The 19,129-nt window shown below is 37.4% G+C and overlaps 1 pseudogene; it reads left to right on the plus strand.

Moving 5' to 3' along the window:
• The first annotated feature begins 737 nt into the window (after nucleotides 1–737).
• On the plus strand, nucleotides 738–2,068 carry LOC145006760 (phospholipid-transporting ATPase 1 pseudogene; annotated as a pseudogene).
• Nucleotides 2,069–19,129: the final 17,061 nt, after the last annotated feature.

Consider the following 19,129-nt stretch of genomic DNA (forward strand, 5'->3'; position numbering starts at 1 on the left):
CTTCGCTGCAGCAGAACCAACTGTGGGAGAATACCAAATGGATAGAAAATGCCCAACATATCTGCACATTCCTAATAATATTAAAATTGTACAACCTTATCTATTGCTACATTTTTATATCTTTATAACACTCCAATTAGGCTAAGCTTTTTTTGAGGAGGGCATTCAGGTCTTTTGGACAAGAGCCAGTCCATGTTCTTTTCATATCTTCTTAATAATCAATATAACCGCACTTATTCTCATATATAATTTTGTAATGATTAATTGATTATAACATGTTTCAGCACAAAGACAATGAATTAACTTAACTGTAGTCTGCTTATAATCCTGGCACAAGGTGAAATCTTTATAACATCAGGTGAGTCCACACTGATATTCAAACATAAAACAAGAGCAACACATCCTGTTTTCATCTGCAGTTAAAAAACATCATTTTAGAGCTAACTATAAAGAAATACACTACCAATAACAACCCAACAAATCATAGCCTCTGATTTCAAATGCATAGCTGTATTAGCAACGAATGATCACAATTACAAGAACAGCAACACTAATAGCATGTTGGGTTTAGCATATAGCAACAGAAGCCTCCAGCAAATCTCTAAAGCAAATTACTTTGACGATCATGTGAACTCCAACTAACAAAACTAAACCACCCACTACAAGCTTTTTTCTTAATAACTGTTGGTGCAAGTAAGCCAGGTATGGCAAAATACAGCTTTATGTGGCAAGCATACATGATTACAGGTTACCCTACTCATCTAATCAGTAATAGTGGGAAACTAATAGGTCCATTAGAAACAAGGCATACACCTTGTCTGATAGCAGATTATCTCATAAGCATATAAAATGCAAAAGGAAATCGAAAATGATGAAAGGGTAAATGCAGGAAACAACAGATTACCCGGTCCTTAGGCCGCCATTTGGAGACTAACCCACTTTCAGCAGGAAACAAGATCACCTTTTTATTCTCACAGTTTCATCAAGTGGCTTACATATACTTTTTAGCCATTGCAACTCTCAATCAGCTTCCTCCTCTTGTAGTCTTTGGAAGAACAGTCTCTCTCTTCCCTCTCCTTTTTATTCTCACAGTAAATGCTATAAAAGATGGATACGAGGATTGGAGAAGACACAGATCAGACAGAAATGAGAACAACAAAGAATCTCTTGTGACAATCCCTTGTGACATGGTGCTAATGTGGATAAGTGATCCTAGTGGCATTGCTTACATACAAACCATGAATTTAGATGGAGAGTCGAATTTAAAGACACGTTATGCTAGACAAGAAACATCCTTAATGCCATTAGGGTCAATATCAGGGGTAATTAGATGTGAACAACCTAATAGAAACATATATGAGTTCACAACTAATAGAGTTAAATGGTCATAAAGTTTCCCTTAGTCAATCAAACATTATCTTACGTGGGTGTCAGGTGAAAAACACAAAATGGGTTATAGGTGTTGTTGTGTATGCTGGACAAGAGACAAAAGCTATGCTAAATAGTGCAATTTCCCCTTCAAAAAGAAGCAGACTTGAATAAGCAATGAACTCAGAAACTATCTGGTTATGTGTTTTTCTATTCATATTGTGTCTTGTTGTTGCTATTGGGATGTGTTTATGGCTGATGAGTCATCAGGATGCAATTGATACGATTCCTTATTACAGAAAGAGCTATCTTATAAAGGGAAAGTTTCCAGGAAAACCGTATAAATACTATGGGATTCCAATGGAGATGTTTTTTGCGTTTTTGAGTTCTGTTATTGTGTTTCAGATCATGATTCCGATATCCTTATACATCACCATGGAATTGGTTCGATTAGGTCAATCTTATTTCATGATAGAAGACAAACACATGTATGATAGCAGTACAAACTCAAGGTTTCAATGCAGATCCTTAAGTATAAATGAAGATTTAGGTCAAATTTGTTATGTATTTTTCTGATAAAACTGGATCACTTACTGAAAACAAAATGGAATTCAGAAAAGCTTCTATTTTGACACGTGTATATATACTGTGTGTTTACTTGATTTCTTCAATTTTACCCCAGACCATGACTATTGACTAGCCTCTAATATCAGGTGCGCATGCTGAAATGGTGTTGACACGTGTATATATATACTGTGTGTGTTGAAGAATAGTTGAAATGAAAAACTTACATGCCAACTAGAAATGGCTCTACATAAGAAAACAAGTGAACTTAAATCCACTGATGTGTTCACTTTCACCTGCAAACCAAAAAAACATAAGTAAGTTTCTGCTTCAAATCAAACCAAAAGTCAAAACCAAACAAAAGCAGATGCATACCATTGCACAGAGACCTCGAAAAGCATCCTCCTTTTGAATATCATCCTGAATTTTGTTGACATTAAGAAATTTAAGTATTGTCAAATGATGTTGTAAGTAAAAATTGTAAGAAAAAGGAAATGAGGTTGAAGTTGTAAAAATTTTGGGACTTACATGGCTAAAGCTGTTGGATAAGGTGTCTAAGTCCATAACTATTTCTGGTATGTACTTGACCCGACCCGGCATGGTCCATTTGGGTTGCATGGCACCATGCAATTGGATAGACTAAATGAGAGAAATAACACTTGGAGATTATTAATATATTATAAGTTCTAATATATTAATAATATTATTTGATTAGTTTGATCAAGAATTAATTTAGAATTAATTAAGTGATCAAAAGATAACTAATTAAATATATGGGTTGATTATGTAAATCATCCATATCTTGTATAGTGGGCTAAAAGGCTCCATGGACTATCAAGTCGGGTTCCACCCATAGGATGCTCCATGGATGCTCCATGGGAGTTACAAACCCATGGGTCATGGAAATGAAGAGTCATGACACATTAGGGTTTAACCCTAGATGTGTCAACACTATATAAGTAACATGTTCTCCACCCAAAATCGGCTACACTAAGAAATAAGAGGGCTTGGCCGATTTTGAGAAGTGTGTGTTCTCTCATAAGTTCTTCCAAGAGCATTTGGTGTTGTGTGAAGCATTTGAGGCATCACACTTGGGGTGCTAGGCTCACAAGGTTTCAAGGAACACAAACAACAACAAGGTAAGTTATTCTATCTATACTTTAAGTTAAAATTGTTCCCCATGTATGCTAGATAGGAATATAACCTTGGAATTCAACTTTGCATGACAATTAGACAAACATAGATCCAAGGTTATTAGGGTTGCATGTACACTTAGGAAGTGTTAGAATGCTCAAAACCCATCAGTGGTATCAGAGCCTAGGCTTGTTTGCTCTTATTTGTACTTAAAAGTTGAAAACAGAATCAGAAATCTTGCTGTCTGCGAATGGACTCGTCGAGTCTATAGGGGGGACTCATCGAGTTCATGAGTATCTTCAACCAACTCGGCGAGTCAGTTCATGCACTCGGCGAGTAGGGTCGACTGATTGCAGAATTTCGATTCAGTTGCTGGAAATGAATTAGAAACATTACCCTAAACTGTTTTGGTAATTGAAAACTTGTTTTTGGTGGTGTAATGTCTTTGCTAATTCATTTACAACAACTAGTTATCAAAGTTACAAAGTTTTAAATGTAATTTTTGATTGTGTTCATATTCATGTTCTTGTTCTTATGATGTTTTAGATGATCATAGGAATTATTTGTAACCTATGTGGTAAATTAATTCTTGATCATAGTGTGTTTTAATGGAGTCCATAACTTATCCTTAAGTTATGGAAAACCAAGAGTCACACTTGAGTTAAAACCATTAAAACAAACACAAGAGTTAGAAAATGAAGAGTCTTCATTTTATTACTCTATTAAACTCATAAGTTACAAGAAATGAAAAGTTTTGAAAGTTACAAAACTTGCCCTCAAGTTTTGGAACAAGTAAAGTTAAGTTAAAACTTTAAGTTCCAACCCCTAGAATTTTAAAAGTTAAAATTCAACCCTTATACTTATATTATAATGATTTAATAATTATATATATATATATATATATATATATATATATATATATATATATATATATATATATATATGTATAAGAATAAAGTCGTCTTACCTGTAGTATGCCTCATTCACGAAGCCGGTCTATAAGGTGGGTATAAGGTTGTTACCTATAAAATGGTGACTTAATGGGTGTATATTCTCACCCACCGCTTACTTGACTGGTGGAGGGTCGTTAGCCGAACGGGTAAGACAAGGACTTATAAATTCTCATTCAAAGTATGATGAATATAATAAAGTAACTAAATGTTTATTAAATTCCCAATCTTAGTTACTTTAGGAAAATGTGAATAAGGTGCTAATCCATGAAATTACACTTTACACTTTGTCTAAGTCGTTGGTGGAGCGTGTGTGGTTAACCGGCACACTAACTTGGACTTAACAAGGTAGGTAAAGGGTGACTTAAGGTTTATTATAGTATCGGTGGAGCGTGTGTGGTTTACCAGCACATCGATTGAGTGATAAACTTTAAGGGTACCAAGTGATTTGCATGGTTACTTCACACCTCGTTTTGTGATCCTCGGCATCCCAGTCACAAAACTTGGAGGGCACTCTCGAGATTGAAACATGCCTTTGAAAAGTTCATTGGATCTCAAAGAATCTAGGAATTTCTAAAACCAATAAAAAACTAAATATCTAATATTTCGGTTTTCGTGGTGGAAATTGGTGAATCGTCATTCACCTACCTTTCAAATATGGTATAGCTTAGATTATGGCATACCTCTTCTAAGTTATATTATATTGTGATTGGATCCTAGCCTTAATATTACATTTGGGTGTTTTATTAAGGACTCTCTTAAATCTATACTAAACTTGTTCTTCTCTTTCAGATGTCTTCAAATAATGCTTCTGGCTCGAATCCTAATGGCTCCTTTACTCTTATGAGTTTGTGTGGGAAAGTCACCTTTGATGGATCCAACTTCAATAAATGGATCAGAAACATCAGGATGATTACCCGCTACGAGGACAAAGAATATGTCCTTGACAAGGAGCTTAAGGAAATTGATGAGTCCACTGCAACTCCACAGGAGATCGCTGACTTTCATACTCATGAAAGAGATGCAACCAAGGTGGCTTGCATCATGTTGGCCACAATGACAGCTGAACTCCAAAAATCTTATGAAGATTTCTACCCTTATGAAATGCACCAAGATTTGATGGAAAGATACCATCAAAGTGCACGACAAGAGAGGTACGAAGTCATCTGCTCCATGATAACAACCATGATGAAGGACGGAGAGTCCGTCACGAGCCACATGCAGAAAATGCAAAGGTATGTGGATCGTTTGCTGAAGCTCAATGTGAACTTCCCTGAGGAGCTTGCAATAGATATCATTTTGCACTCCTTACCATCGTGCTATGATCAATTCCGCATGACATATCACATGAACAAGGAAGAGGTCACCCTCAGCAAACTTCAGGGACTTCTCAAGACCGCAGAAACAGGTCTTAAGGGGAAGTCGGTTGCTGTCACTCCTACTCCAGACTCAACTCCGGTCTTGGCAATCGGGCAAAGTCGAGGGAGGAAGAGAAAGAGATCTTCGAAGTGTACCAAGGCTCGGACCCTTGATGGCTCTTCTTCAAGTGGAACCAAGAAAGGTTTCATTACTCCTTCTTCTGACCCAAAAGAGGCTGAATGCTTCTATTGCCATGAAAAAGCTCATTGGAAGCGGAACTGCCCAAAGTACCAGCAGGATGTGAAGGATGGGAAAGTCAAACCCAACCATGCAGGTATTTACACTATCATTTCTAATAACTCACCCCATTCGAAATCTTGGGTCCTTGATACCGGTTGCGGTATTCATATTTGTTGTGACTTGCAGGGACTAGGAAGAAGTGAGAATGTGGAGCAAGGAAGAATAAACTTAATCATGGAGAATAGGAAAGTTACACCTGTCACCAAGATTGGAGTTTATACTTTATCGCTAAGTAGTGGGTTAAATTTAGATTTGACTAAATGTTGTTATTCGTTAGAAATGGCAAGAAATATTATTTCCTTTCATGCATTGTACAAACAAGGTTTCACCTTTTTGTTTGATAATGAAGTTGGTTCGATTATTGCTTTCTTTAATAATGTACTTTATTTTAAAGCATTACCTTGTGATGGTGTGTATGAAGCCGTATCTGTTGTAGATAACTTAGGAAATAATGTTTTGTGTATTGATTCTACTAATAATAATAACTTGGATAAAGCATCATTATGGCATTGTCGTCTTGGACATATAAGCAAGAAACGCATAGGCCAACTCCAAAAGGATGGAGTCTTGGAGTCGTTTGACCTAAAGTCAAATGATAGTTGCGAATCATGCTTACTTGGAAAAATGACAAAGTCACCCTTCACAGGCTCGTGTGAAAGGGGTGAAGGTTTGTTGGACCTTATACACACGGATGTGTGTGGACCATACAAACATGCCACAAGGGATGCTAATCGTTATTATTTGACTTTTACTGATGATTACAGTAGATATGGATATGTCTACTTAATCAAGCATAAGTCAGAGACTTTCGAGAAGTTTAAGGAATTTAAACAGGAAGTCGAGAATCAATTGGGCAGAAACATTAAGATGCTTCGATCCGATCGGGGTGGTGAGTATCTTAGTTCAGAGTTCCTCGACTATCTAAGGGAATGTGGGATTGTCTCACAATTGACACCTCCCAGGACACCGCAGTTGAATGGTGTGGCTGAGAGGTGTAATCGAACCTTGTTGGACATGGTTCGTTCCATGATGAGTCGAGCTTCGCTACCAATCTCATTCTGGGGGTATGCCTTAGAGACTGCCGCCCATATCCTTAATCTAGTCCCTACAAAGAAAGTTGCCAAAACTCCTCACGAGATGTGGACTGGTAAAGTACCTAAACTAGACCACATCAAGATTTGGGGTTGCGAGGCTTTCGTGAGATGCAAGACTCATGATAAGCTCGAACCCCGAAGTGAGAGGTGTATTTTCATCGGCTACCCACAGCAATCCTTTGGTTACCTCTTCTATAGACCTAGTGACAATGTGGTCTTTGTAGCAAGAAGAGGAGTCTTTCGAGAAAGAGAGTTTATAAGCCAAGGAGACAGTGGGAGGCAAGTTGATCTTGAAGAAATTCAAGAGTCAAGTGGTGAAGGAACTTCAAACTCTATCCCTTAACTTGAGGAGGAAACTTCTGTTGAGCCAATTGACGAATCTGTACCTCTGAGGCGTTCCACGAGAGTTAGGAGTGCACCTGAGCATTACTATGGATTCCATATTACTGCAGAAGGTGAGACACTTATTAGTGATGAGACACCAGTAAGTCAAGATGACCCTAACAGCTACGAGGAAGCCATGGCAGGCCCCGAGTCTGCTAAATGGAAAGAGGCTATGGATAGCGAGATACAATCCATGTCTGACAATCAAGTTGGAACTTGGTTGAGAATGTACCAGGTCGAAAGACTGTAGGGTGCAAATGGGTCTTCAAGAAGAAGACCGACATGGATGGTAAAGTACACACTTATAAGGCTAGACTGGTTGCAAAGGGCTTCTCTCAAGTTCCTAGAGTGGATTATGATGAGACCTTTTCTCCGGTAGCCAAGATTAAGTCTATTCGGGTTCTGTTAGCCATAGCCGCATTTCATGACTATGAAATTTGGCAAATGGATGTCAAAACCGCTTTCCTTAATGGAAAGCTGGCTGAAGATGTTTACATGAGTCAGCCAGAGGGTTTTGTCAGCAACAGCTACCCTAATAGAGTGTGTAAGCTTGAGAAGTCCATTTATGGATTAAAGCAAGCACCTCGCAGATGGAATCTTTGCTTTGATGAAAAGGTCAAGGAATTTGGCTTTTCTAGGAGTGAAGATGAATCTTGTGTGTATGTCAAGGCTAATGGGAGTATAGTTAGCTTTTTGGTATTGTATGTGGATGACATACTACTCATAGGAAACGACATTCCAACCCTGCAGGAAGTAAAGTCCTGGCTTGGAAAGTGTTTCGCTATGAAGGACCTTGGTGAAGCTGCCTATATTTTGGGGATAAGGATCTTGAGAGATCGGAGTAAAAGACTAATTGGACTTAGTCAAAGTACCTACTTGGAGAAGGTTCTGAAGAGATTCAGAATGCAAGACTCCAAGAAAGGAGAGTTGCCCATCCAGAGTAACGCCAAACTGAGTAAGACACAAAGCCCTAGCACTGAGGCTGAGATAGCACAAATGAGTCGAGTACCTTATGCTTCGGCTGTAGGATCGATCATGTATGCTATGACGTGTACTCGACCTGATGTAGCTTTTGCCCTGAGCATGGTTAGCAGGTTTCAAGGGAACCCTGGCAAGGCACACTGGACTGCGGTAAAGAATATTCTCAAGTACCTACGAAGGACTAAGGACTGGGTCCTTACCCTCGGTGGGAGTGATGACTTGAGAGTTGTAGGGTATAGTGATGCTAGCTTCCAGACTGATAGGGATAACTTCCGCTCTCAGTCGGGCTGGGTCTTTACCCTAAATGGAGGAGCAATTTCTTGGAAGAGTTCCAAGCAAGAGACAGTGGCAGATTCTACTTGTGAATCAGAGTATATTGCAGCTAGCGAGGCGGCAAAGGAGGCGTTATGGCTGAGGAACTTCATTGGAGACCTTGGAGTTGTACCAACTATTAAAGAGCCAATGGAAATTTTCTGTGATAGTGAAAGTGTTGTTGCCTTAGCCAAGGAACCAAGGGATCATGGGAGATCCAGACACATCGACAGAAAATACCATTTCATCAGACATCGAATCGAAGAAGGACTCCTCGTGGCAAATAGGGTATCATCAGATGAGAATCCGGCAGATCCCCTCACGAAGGGACTGACTCGGGTTAAGCATCTCCAGCATGCTCGGAGCATAGGGCTGAAGGATGATATTAGATTTAGTAGTTAGATAACCTCGAAATTTGTAAAGTGTAATTGACATTTGATGATGAATAAAAGTGTTTTATTTATGAGTAAAGTGTTACTATCTCTTGTCGATCGTTTACTATATTTCTTTTGCATGTTTTGACTTCCAGAATAATTTTGTTTGGTATAACATATTATTCAAACCTCCACAGTCGGTCATATGTCGGAAGTAGGTATGAATCAAGACTGTCATGTTTGGTTGTAGAGGTCTGGGACAAGGCTACAACAATCATGAGTGCTCATAAGTTCTGAGCATTGGACTCAACCCACGCTCACTGGAATCACTTCATGGAATTCTATCTCGAGTGATCGTGAGACGGTAATATCATATAAGTCTTAAAACCTAGAGATATGATTTGTTACTTACAAGTTGGTTATGCATTGATTGTACGAAAAATGCATTGGTAACTCGATGTTATAAATCGCGCTCTTGTGTGTAATTCAATGAGTAGTAGAACAAACATATGAGTCGAAGTTTATCTGTTCCTTCTTGGATTAGAAGCTGATATCTGGGCCCCTCGATGATTTTGTTTTGACCTATGTATCAGGCCCGGTCAGAACTAAATTGATGTGTTCAATGAAGTTCTTTGTCAAACAAATCGGAAATCGGGAAACAAACTATTGGACAATAAGTAAGACATTGTTCCATGTATTTGTCCGACTGATATCTAGAACAGAGGATTATATGATCACTTATCTTAAATGGCGTACCATCATCTTCTCAGTTTCGAGAAACCTTGAAAAGAGCTACGATTGCCGATCGGTTCCTGAAGTCATACTTGCAGTAATAGTTATTAGACTTATTCAAGTGGGAGACTGTTGGATAAGGTGTCTAAGTCCATAACTATTTCTGGTATGTACTTGACCCGACCCAGCATGGTCCATTTGGGTTGCATGGCACCATGCAATTGGATAGACTAAATGAGAGAAATAACACTTGGAGATTATTAATATATTATAAGTTCTAATATATTAATAATATTATTTGATTAGTTTGATCAAGAATTAATTTAGAATTAATTAAGTGATCAAAAGATAACTAATTAAATATATGGGTTGATTATGTAAATCATCCATATCTTGTATAGTGGGCTAAAAGGCTCCATGGACTATCAAGTTGGGTTCCACCCATAGGATGCTCCATGGATGCTCCATGGGAGTTACAAACCCATGGGTCATGGAAATGAAGAGTCATGACACATTAGGGTTTAACCCTAGATGTGTCAACACTATATAAGTAACATGTTCTCCACCCAAAATCGGCTACACTAAGAAATAAGAGGGCTTGGCCGATTTTGAGAAGTGTGTGTTCTCTCATAAGTTCTTCCAAGAGCATTTGGTGTTGTGTGAAGCATTTGAGGCATCACACTTGGGGTGCTAGGCTCACAAGGTTTCAAGGAACACAAACAACAACAAGGTAAGTTATTCTATCTATACTTTAAGTTAAAATTGTTCCCCATGTATGCTAGATAGGAATATAACCTTGGAATTCAACTTTGCATGACAATTAGACAAACATAGATCCAAGGTTATTAGGGTTGCATGTACACTTAGGAAGTGTTAGAATGCTCAAAACCCATCAAAAGCAATATGCCATGCTTGCATGAAATGCTCCGTGTGAGGTGATACAAGCTGAGGACAAACTCATGCAAGTCTACACAGGGTGATTGCACTATTTTAAGTGACTTATTAAGCCCTTCACAAATAACATCAAAAAATACTAGATGATGATTTGTTGTTGGACCGAATTACCCCTTCACTCGTCTTGGGTGTGCGGATAATGAACTTGTTTTCATCTATTATAACAGCAAGAGTCATGGCTCTGGCCAAGTTTGCTGGCTGTAAAATACGAACGGCCGAACGTGTGTCATCCTTGAGACCATTAAAGAAGGTACCTTCCAACACGCTTTCTGGTATGTCTCCCAACTGACATGATAGTCTCTCAAAATTGCTTACATAGTCACGTACAGTTCCTTCTTGTCGGATGGCGAGAAACTGATGATACAGATTGCCTTCACCTGTTAACTTGAATCGCTCCAACAGCAGTTCTTTTAAATCCTCCCAAGAGAGGAATGCTCCAACGAAACCAAGCCAGCGCGATCACGTACACCAATGTCTTAGATCTCAAAGAAACGCTCCACCTTATAAATCCATCCAAACGTGTCTTCCCCTTCGAAAATAGGAGCTTTAATCTTCCGAAATTCTCCCATTTGTCGACCCCCACCCTACTTCTTATCGTCCTTGGGTCCCTTTTTGAAGGATCCAAACTCGAGCTCAAATTCAGGATCTTCCTTGTCCTTCTCCTCCTCTTGAATGAGTTTCCCCTTGACAGTTTTCGTCAAGTTATTGATAGCTTGCAGGACTTCTGTGAATTGTGCAGTATTCTCCTTCTTGGCGAGGTCAGCTTCCCCTCGAAGCTTGGTAAGATCCTGCTCCAGGGCTGCAACACCTGCCTCCAATCCAGCTATCTTCTCAGAATTTGTTTTTGACATGTTGACACCAGAACCGTAGCAGCTTTGATACCAATTAATAGGTTCAAGATCCTAATCCGCAGGTAGGAACCTTAACCAGGCCTCCTGTAGTTCCAGAAACAAGGAATTCTCCAGCAAATCGTCTGAGACTTTTATTCCAGCATAAAACGTGATTTATCCCTAGAACATTAATTATATAGTCGTATTAACCTAATCATAATCCAAAACCAGATCCTAAAAAATAGGAATTCTAAACTAAATAAAAAACTATTATTCTAATTAAAAGGAAAAGGAAAACATTTAAAAAAATTCTTTCTTGAATCTTGATGATTATCCCTTTGTCGATATACTTGACCAAAACGACCAACATGGGTCGTATCAGATGATAAACAATAACAAATAAATAAATAAAGGACATTTGACACTTATAAAAAAGATAACTGATACTTGTCGCCATACCAGTTAATTAGCAGCAACCTCAAGAAACTCAGCTAGGCGTGGGTGCAAATGAGTTGGACAAACCTACTAAAAAAAACACCAAAAAAAGTTAATATATAGTTAACATAAACCATTGTTAACAACTAGGCGTAATGAAATTGGACGACTATATTCCCAAATTACCCTTGCCAGGTCTCCAAGCAATGCAAATTGATATCTCGTACAATAGTTTTGAGTCCAACTCCATCAGTGTGTGCTTTTGAATGAATTCCTTGGGATAAACCTTCCATATACGCTCTGTTATCCCTTTCCTTTTTGAACAAAACACCATAGCGAGACTCCAAATATGTAATAATAATCGATCGATAGAGTTTCTACATAAGTTGCAGGTGATCAAAAATGGCGGAAATCAGGAAATGTAAATTGTACCTTTAGCGAGATTAGGGTAAAGCCATCAAGAATTAAAGCCATCATTACCTGTGGGAGACCTAGGGGAAGTTGATCGCCTCTATCCACCTGCCAAGAAAGTGAATCGTCTTCCCGTAAGTTTTTAGCGCTTTCACCCGATCTTGCCGCTCAATCGGACCAGGGACGCCGGGAAGGAAAAGGACGTCGCTCTTCACCTCATACTCGTGGATGTGCCACATCGGCTTTTCTGAGTCCGGCAAGGTTAAGAACAGTTTTTATGTTATGATGTTTTCAAATCCTATTAACCAGGCATCGGCGACTGGACGGTCGTAGATCAAGCACTATCTCATATCCTCGTTTTGATGGCGACGGAGACGGCGGCATAAATGGAAGGGGGATATCAGAGCACAAAATAGAGAGACAGGGGAGGCGGGAGAGAAAAGAGTCGAATGAGTGTTTAAAAAAGCCCTAGAAATTATCCTAATGATTTTCTGATATATGAATTGTTGAGGTATAGAATAGAGATGGTATCGTGATTAGGGTTTGCAGAGAAAAGGGAAGAATAGAACGAAGGGGATCTTGAAGTGGGATATTAAAATTTTTCAGAATTTGGAGGGGATTTCATTTCCCCCTTTCAAGAACACGCGTTTTAGTAAAAATCATAAAGCGACAATCACAGAGGACGCACGTTTTAGATAAAGTGCCCTCCGTGTTTTTTTTTTTTTTTTACATTAGACACTAATTTAAGGGCACGCAATAATGCGTGACCTAAATCCTCAAAATTTTTGAACAGACGACACGTTTTTATTGTCACTCTCTTTTGCATAACATAAATCAGTGAGCGTCGTGATTTGCGCGTCGTGAAGGGTCTTTTTCTTGTAGTGTGGGTAGAACATGAGTAGATAGTTGATGTGTGATAAACAGATGAGAGGCCCCGATGTTGTTGTTGTTAATCTAGTTATTCAGCGGAGTATGAATTAGACCAAGAGGTTAGTTTTAGATCCGGGAGTACGGATCAGGTAAAGAGATAAAACTTGTTATTAGTCTGGGAGTATGGATTAAGACTAAGTTAATTGTCCCTAGTCCGGGAGTATGGATTGGGCACAGTTATTGATCCGGGAGTATGGATCAGATCAGGATTAGGGTATAGTTAATTGTCCTTATTCCGGGAGTATGGATTGGGTACAATTATTGATCCGGGAGTATGGATCAGATCAGGAGGTTAGTTTTAGATCCGTGAGTATGGATCAGGTAGTTTTAGATCCATGAGTATGGATCAGGTGAAAAACGTTAGTTTTAGATCCGTGAGTATGGATCGGTGAAGAGGATAGTTTTAGATCCATGAGTAGGGATTAGTTAAAGAGGAAAATTTTAGATACGAGAGTTTAGATCGTGTCGTTGTGAGGATCAATGGGGTGGAATAAGAGTTGCCTTTATATGGTGAAATTGTACAAGTTTGAATGTTCTATATTTATAAATATATGATATAACATTGTGGGATGAAAACCCTATATGCTCACCAGGCTCCCAAGCCTGACCCACTCAGTTTTCTTTGTATCACAGGTATCGATACGAAGACATATTTCATAGAGAGATTTAAAGGAGATATAAATCATTGGTGTAATTGAATGCAAGTTCTATTTATGCTTATATGTCTGTATCGGAACATGGCATCCCGAGGTTTTATTATTAAATGAAAATACATTCTCTTTGAGAAATGTTTTGATAAGTTATTATCATATCTTGTTTCGGGAACAAATTCCGCAACCGTTTTCTTTAAAAGATTTCTCTGATATTATAAAACAAAGCATAAACAAATATGTCTTTTCTGTCCGTAAAAATGGGGATGTCACAGTGAGAGCCCGAGATGACTCTTTATCTTTTTTTTTTGTTGTTCTTCAGCCCATTGCAATTGTTGCAAAGTATCATCATACATATACGACCCTCTCAAGAAAAGGGTCTATCGGATCACAATAGTAATAATCAAGTTCGTTGCACAAGCAAATATAGAAATTCAAAGATGAACTCAGTAAAATTCAAAATAATTTGTAACTCTTTACCAAAATTCAACAATCATCCATGATAATATATAAACCCTTCAACTCCGTAGAGAGCTACTTGTCAGTCCGCAGAGCTGCTTGCCAATTCGTTGTCATCCATACATTACAATTATTTATTAAAAGGTAAAAATTATTAATTAAAAGGTAAACATTATTTATTAAAAACTAAACAACGCCAACAAACCAAAACTAAGGTTACCATAAAACTGAATACAAACTAATATTCGTTGTGATCCATACATTACAATTCCAGTAAATTGTCGTGGAGGTAAGACGAAAACACTTTCAACTGGTATTTCCCAATGCATAAGGATTGGAATTGGATTCACCGTCTCAGCTTGAAAACCATTTCAATATACCGCGGTAGTTAACTTTAAATTTACCATTTTCTGGATTTCTGCAATTTTAAGCCTTTATAGTGATGCTATAGCGTGATCACAAGGTATATCACATTTTTTCCATTTCCCGCAAGTGCAAATATCACGTTCTAATTGCACGGATTCGGTGGTTAAATACTTACTCATTTCATATCTGTTGCCAACAATATGCCCAACCCTACAACCATCAGAGTGGTTAAATCTTTTCTGAAGCACCTTAAGTGCATATAGGGTTAGAAGACCATGAAATTCCCCTATGAAATGAACTAAATTAGCAAATAAAATTATGATGTCATAATGTATAATAACATTTCATTATTACCTCCGAATGCAGCACGTTGACCATACACTCCTTGCATCAAGTCATAGACCATTTCAATGACTGTTGTTATTGGTAAATCATGCATGTTTGTTCTTATCCAATTGACAACATCGGGAATGTCAATGAATTTAACATTGAAACGTACTTTATGGAAAAAAGCTTGTACCCATTTTGCAATGGGAAAATTGTCAAGCCAGTGAAGATCATCCCCATTCACCTAATTTTGTAAGATGTTCAAAATGCATACAAATCAGACATATTATACGTTTTGCATGTCTTCAAGAACAACTGCTCCACAATTGTATTGCTTCTGGTGGAACCGCAAATAGCCATGATATGAATAAGGGTAGACTCTCCAAACTGCAAAGTCTATGTACTCAAACATATGGCTTATGAAACCAATTTCCGTATTGTCACCTAAACATTCTTTCAGCCTCCTCATGAGCCATACTCATTACTCATCATAGTTTATGGTTCCCAAAGCAAATGCTATGAGAATGAGTTCATGATTTCCATCTAAAGCAACCGCAATGTACATGAATGTTATGTACGTCCCAATTAGGGGTACCTGACCAACAAATATGATTGGTATCATATACGTGAGAAATGTACGAATCTGCAAGTAAAGATAAAAATAATAGCCATATAACAACTTCAAATAACAAAAATTTTACTATAAAGTATTACATACCATGCATCCCAATGCCACAAAAAAAATTGGAAACGATTGTACAAATCTTTCTTAATGCACGTGAAGGTGTTAGGATTGGTTCTCTGCAGATTATGAAAGAAAAGCGATAGGTTGGAGAAACTTTTTTTTTTGAATAGCTCATTGACTTAACTCATTTTCACAACTTTTAACCACTTCTAAAAATGAAAATGGTAGTCCAATTTAAAAGGAATCCGTATTCATTATTCCGCGAACTGTTTAGGCAATCCATAGAAATGACTTGTTAGTCCGTGGAAATTACTGAATTGGCAATCCGCATAAGTAAATGAATTATCAGTCTGCATAACTGACTTGGCAGTCCACGTAACTGACTTGGCAGTCTGCGTAACTAACTTGGTTGTCCTCATAACTGACTTGGAAGTTTGTATAACTAACTTGGCAGTCTACGTAACTGACTTGTCAGTCCGCGTAACCAATCTTGTCAGTCCGCATAACCTACCTTTTTATATAATAAAGCTTGTATCTATATGAAATTCATATCTTTTATTCACAAAAGGGATCCTTTCACAAAATGGCATCCAATGTACCAAGTTCTTCAAATGCAACAAATCCGTTAAATGCAGCAGCTCCATCAAATGGTACACGTCCATGGACAACAAAAAAGGTGTTGGTCCTAACACAATGTTGGATTACCGTTTACGAGGGTCTACCAGCAATGGCTCCCCCTCATTTCCTTGTTCGTGATGAATGGTCCCTCCTAATAGCTTTGTTCAATCATGAAGTGAGAGAAGGACAAGAACGGATAAAACTCGATATTGTTAGTAAATGGATGTATTTAAATAATAAAGTCACATGGTTCAATCAATGCTACAATTATGAAAAAATGTGACGCTCTCATGCAGACGATGAAGAACTTTTTGAAGACGTGAACGGATATTACCTTTGCGAGTTTGATGGAAATTAGTTCGAGTATAAGGAAGTTTGGGATCTCATTGAAAATAAACATTTTTCATGTGGACGACTCTTTTATTTGTAATGTTTTATGTAATGTTTGTCAGTCCTACATCTTATTCGTAATGTTTGTTTTTTTTGTTGTTTTTTTTTTTTTTGTAATGTTTTTATGTTACTTGTAATGTTTTTTTTGTTTGCATGTATCCTAATATTTTTTGCTGCATTATGTTTCAAAAAATAAATGATAAATAACATAATACAAACGTTAAAAAAAATCAACCATAGTACATATAAATAAAGCAATACAAATGCAGTACAAGTTAAAAATACATGAGATCTTTCAAAAGATTCAAAGGGGCTTCATAGTCGAAAATCTCACCATTGCTAATGGATTTGTATTCTTCTTTAGCCGACTCCAAGATGTCTTCCTCAGTATCATTCACACGCGCTTCTTCAATCTTCTTATAAAGATCGTTGAATAACACAACTTGTGTTTTCAATTCATACCATTTTGCTGCTATATCAAGCGTGTTGCGATGATTTTTTAATGTGGTTTCAGCGTCAGTGTTGAAGGTGTTGCTTAAAAGGAGCCAAAACATTGTATCTTCCAAATTATTGTTCTCGTAGACATTAATATATGCACGAGTTAGAAGAAAATACTCCTTAGCGGTCCATGCTTTTGAACCCATTGTAAAAGATACAAAGTAGATGCAGTGATATAGATTAGATGAAATGATACAGATTTTGGGGTTATTTTATAGTGAAATGGCAGTCCGCGGAAGTGACTTGACAGTCCACGAAACAAATATAATAAAAAAAATAAAATACATATTTATATTTAAAAATTAATAAAAACAAGTATTTCATATTAATATATACAAAGTTCCTAAAATCAAGTTATATAGTATCCCAAATAATATTTGTCATCCTATTTCTATAGAGAAATCTCATATCTCTACGTGGCTTATCAATCTTCACCGGTACCCCCGAAACAATCAATTCCATAAACATGCACAATCCCCTCTATCTTCGATGTATACCTGCTGTGGTGCATCTATAATTTCAACAAACTCCACAATTGCATTAGCTTTGTGTCCATCAGGGAAATCGTTCCAGTACTCAATCACATATAGCTATGAGATAATACTATCCTAAAAACTTTCAAATTCTCCACCAATCTTATACTTGAGAAGAAATTCATAGATCGTGTTGAATCATAAATGTGTGCTTTCCAAGTATTTAAATGTAGCACTGCCAAAAGCCAATGGACACCAACAACCTTTATGGGGAATAGAACCTGCAAACAAAAAAATTAAATAGTCGTAAATTGGGTATTATATATATATATATATATATATATATATATATATATATATATATATATATATATATAATTATTAAACTTAACTAACTATATCCACATCATTCCATTTAGGATAGCCTCCAACACCATTTGCTACATTCCTCAAAAATGATTTTTTGGGTTGCAAATTGAGTTCTTGAGGGTATATCGTCCACCTTGCGTTCGCCGGTCGTCTTTCCATGAGCAAGACCCTGCATATTGCAATATGCTATATATTTTAAGATAAAAATGTTACAATTATTTATATAAATTATCGTCAAAAAAAGTAGTTAAAATTTAACAAGTGTTACTGAAGAAATTAACCACTCGGATTCAGTAACTGCAAATAACCTTGACCAAAACTCCACATCCAGTGGGAGTATATGCAGCTTGTGTGTAGTGTTAAGGTTGGAAGAGATCATATTCCATTATTTCCAAAAACTCAACGTACTAGCAGTATAAAGACTGTCTAACAGTAGATGATTTGAAACATCATTACTATCTTCATTCACAATGTCTTCATTTTCTTTTTCTAGACACTCCACTGCTTTGTTTTCCTTGCTTTGGTGATTTTCTTCAGTTTTTGTATGGATTGGATCTAAAAAAATTAAAATGTTAAATAATTATCAATAACATAATATTTTATAAATACACAAAATTTAAAATATGACTTTTGTACCAATGTGAACGATGTTCGCTGATACCATGCAACACCCATCTTTCATTGTGGCCTAACAATAGGTGTCACTGTATTTTTGAGATGTTGACCCACGTCCGGTGACAGGTCAACATGCGTAGGTGTACGCGCAACTTCCCCCTCCAAACCATGCGTAAATGTATCATCATAATGAAACTGTATACCATGGTAATATGTTTCTTCCTCCTCTTCATTTACCATGTCTTCCTCCTCTCCAAACCTTGTATCTGGTTCATCTTTTTTCTATAATACATGGTCTACTTTAACCACAACGCCTATTAGACTCTTCATCAATGCTTTCGTGCTCGTCTTCTTCTTCTTTATTGACCTTTTTGATGTGTCAGTTGACATATAAGTTCTTTCTACTTTAGGCTTCTACGAGGTAGAAGCATTTGTGGCTGTTTCAGTCGAAGATGTTTCTGACTTGGACTTCTTTCTTCGAGGAGGAGAGGCAATAATAGGTGGAGTTTGTTGCCATGGGGGATATTCTTCATGGTTAAGATTCCAAATTCTCATACCGAATATATA

The sequence above is a fragment of the Lactuca saligna genome, chromosome 7 (assembly GCF_052625555.1).
Source record: "Lactuca saligna cultivar CGN05327 chromosome 7, ASM5262555v1, whole genome shotgun sequence".
NCBI classification, from domain to species: domain Eukaryota; kingdom Viridiplantae; phylum Streptophyta; class Magnoliopsida; order Asterales; family Asteraceae; genus Lactuca; species Lactuca saligna.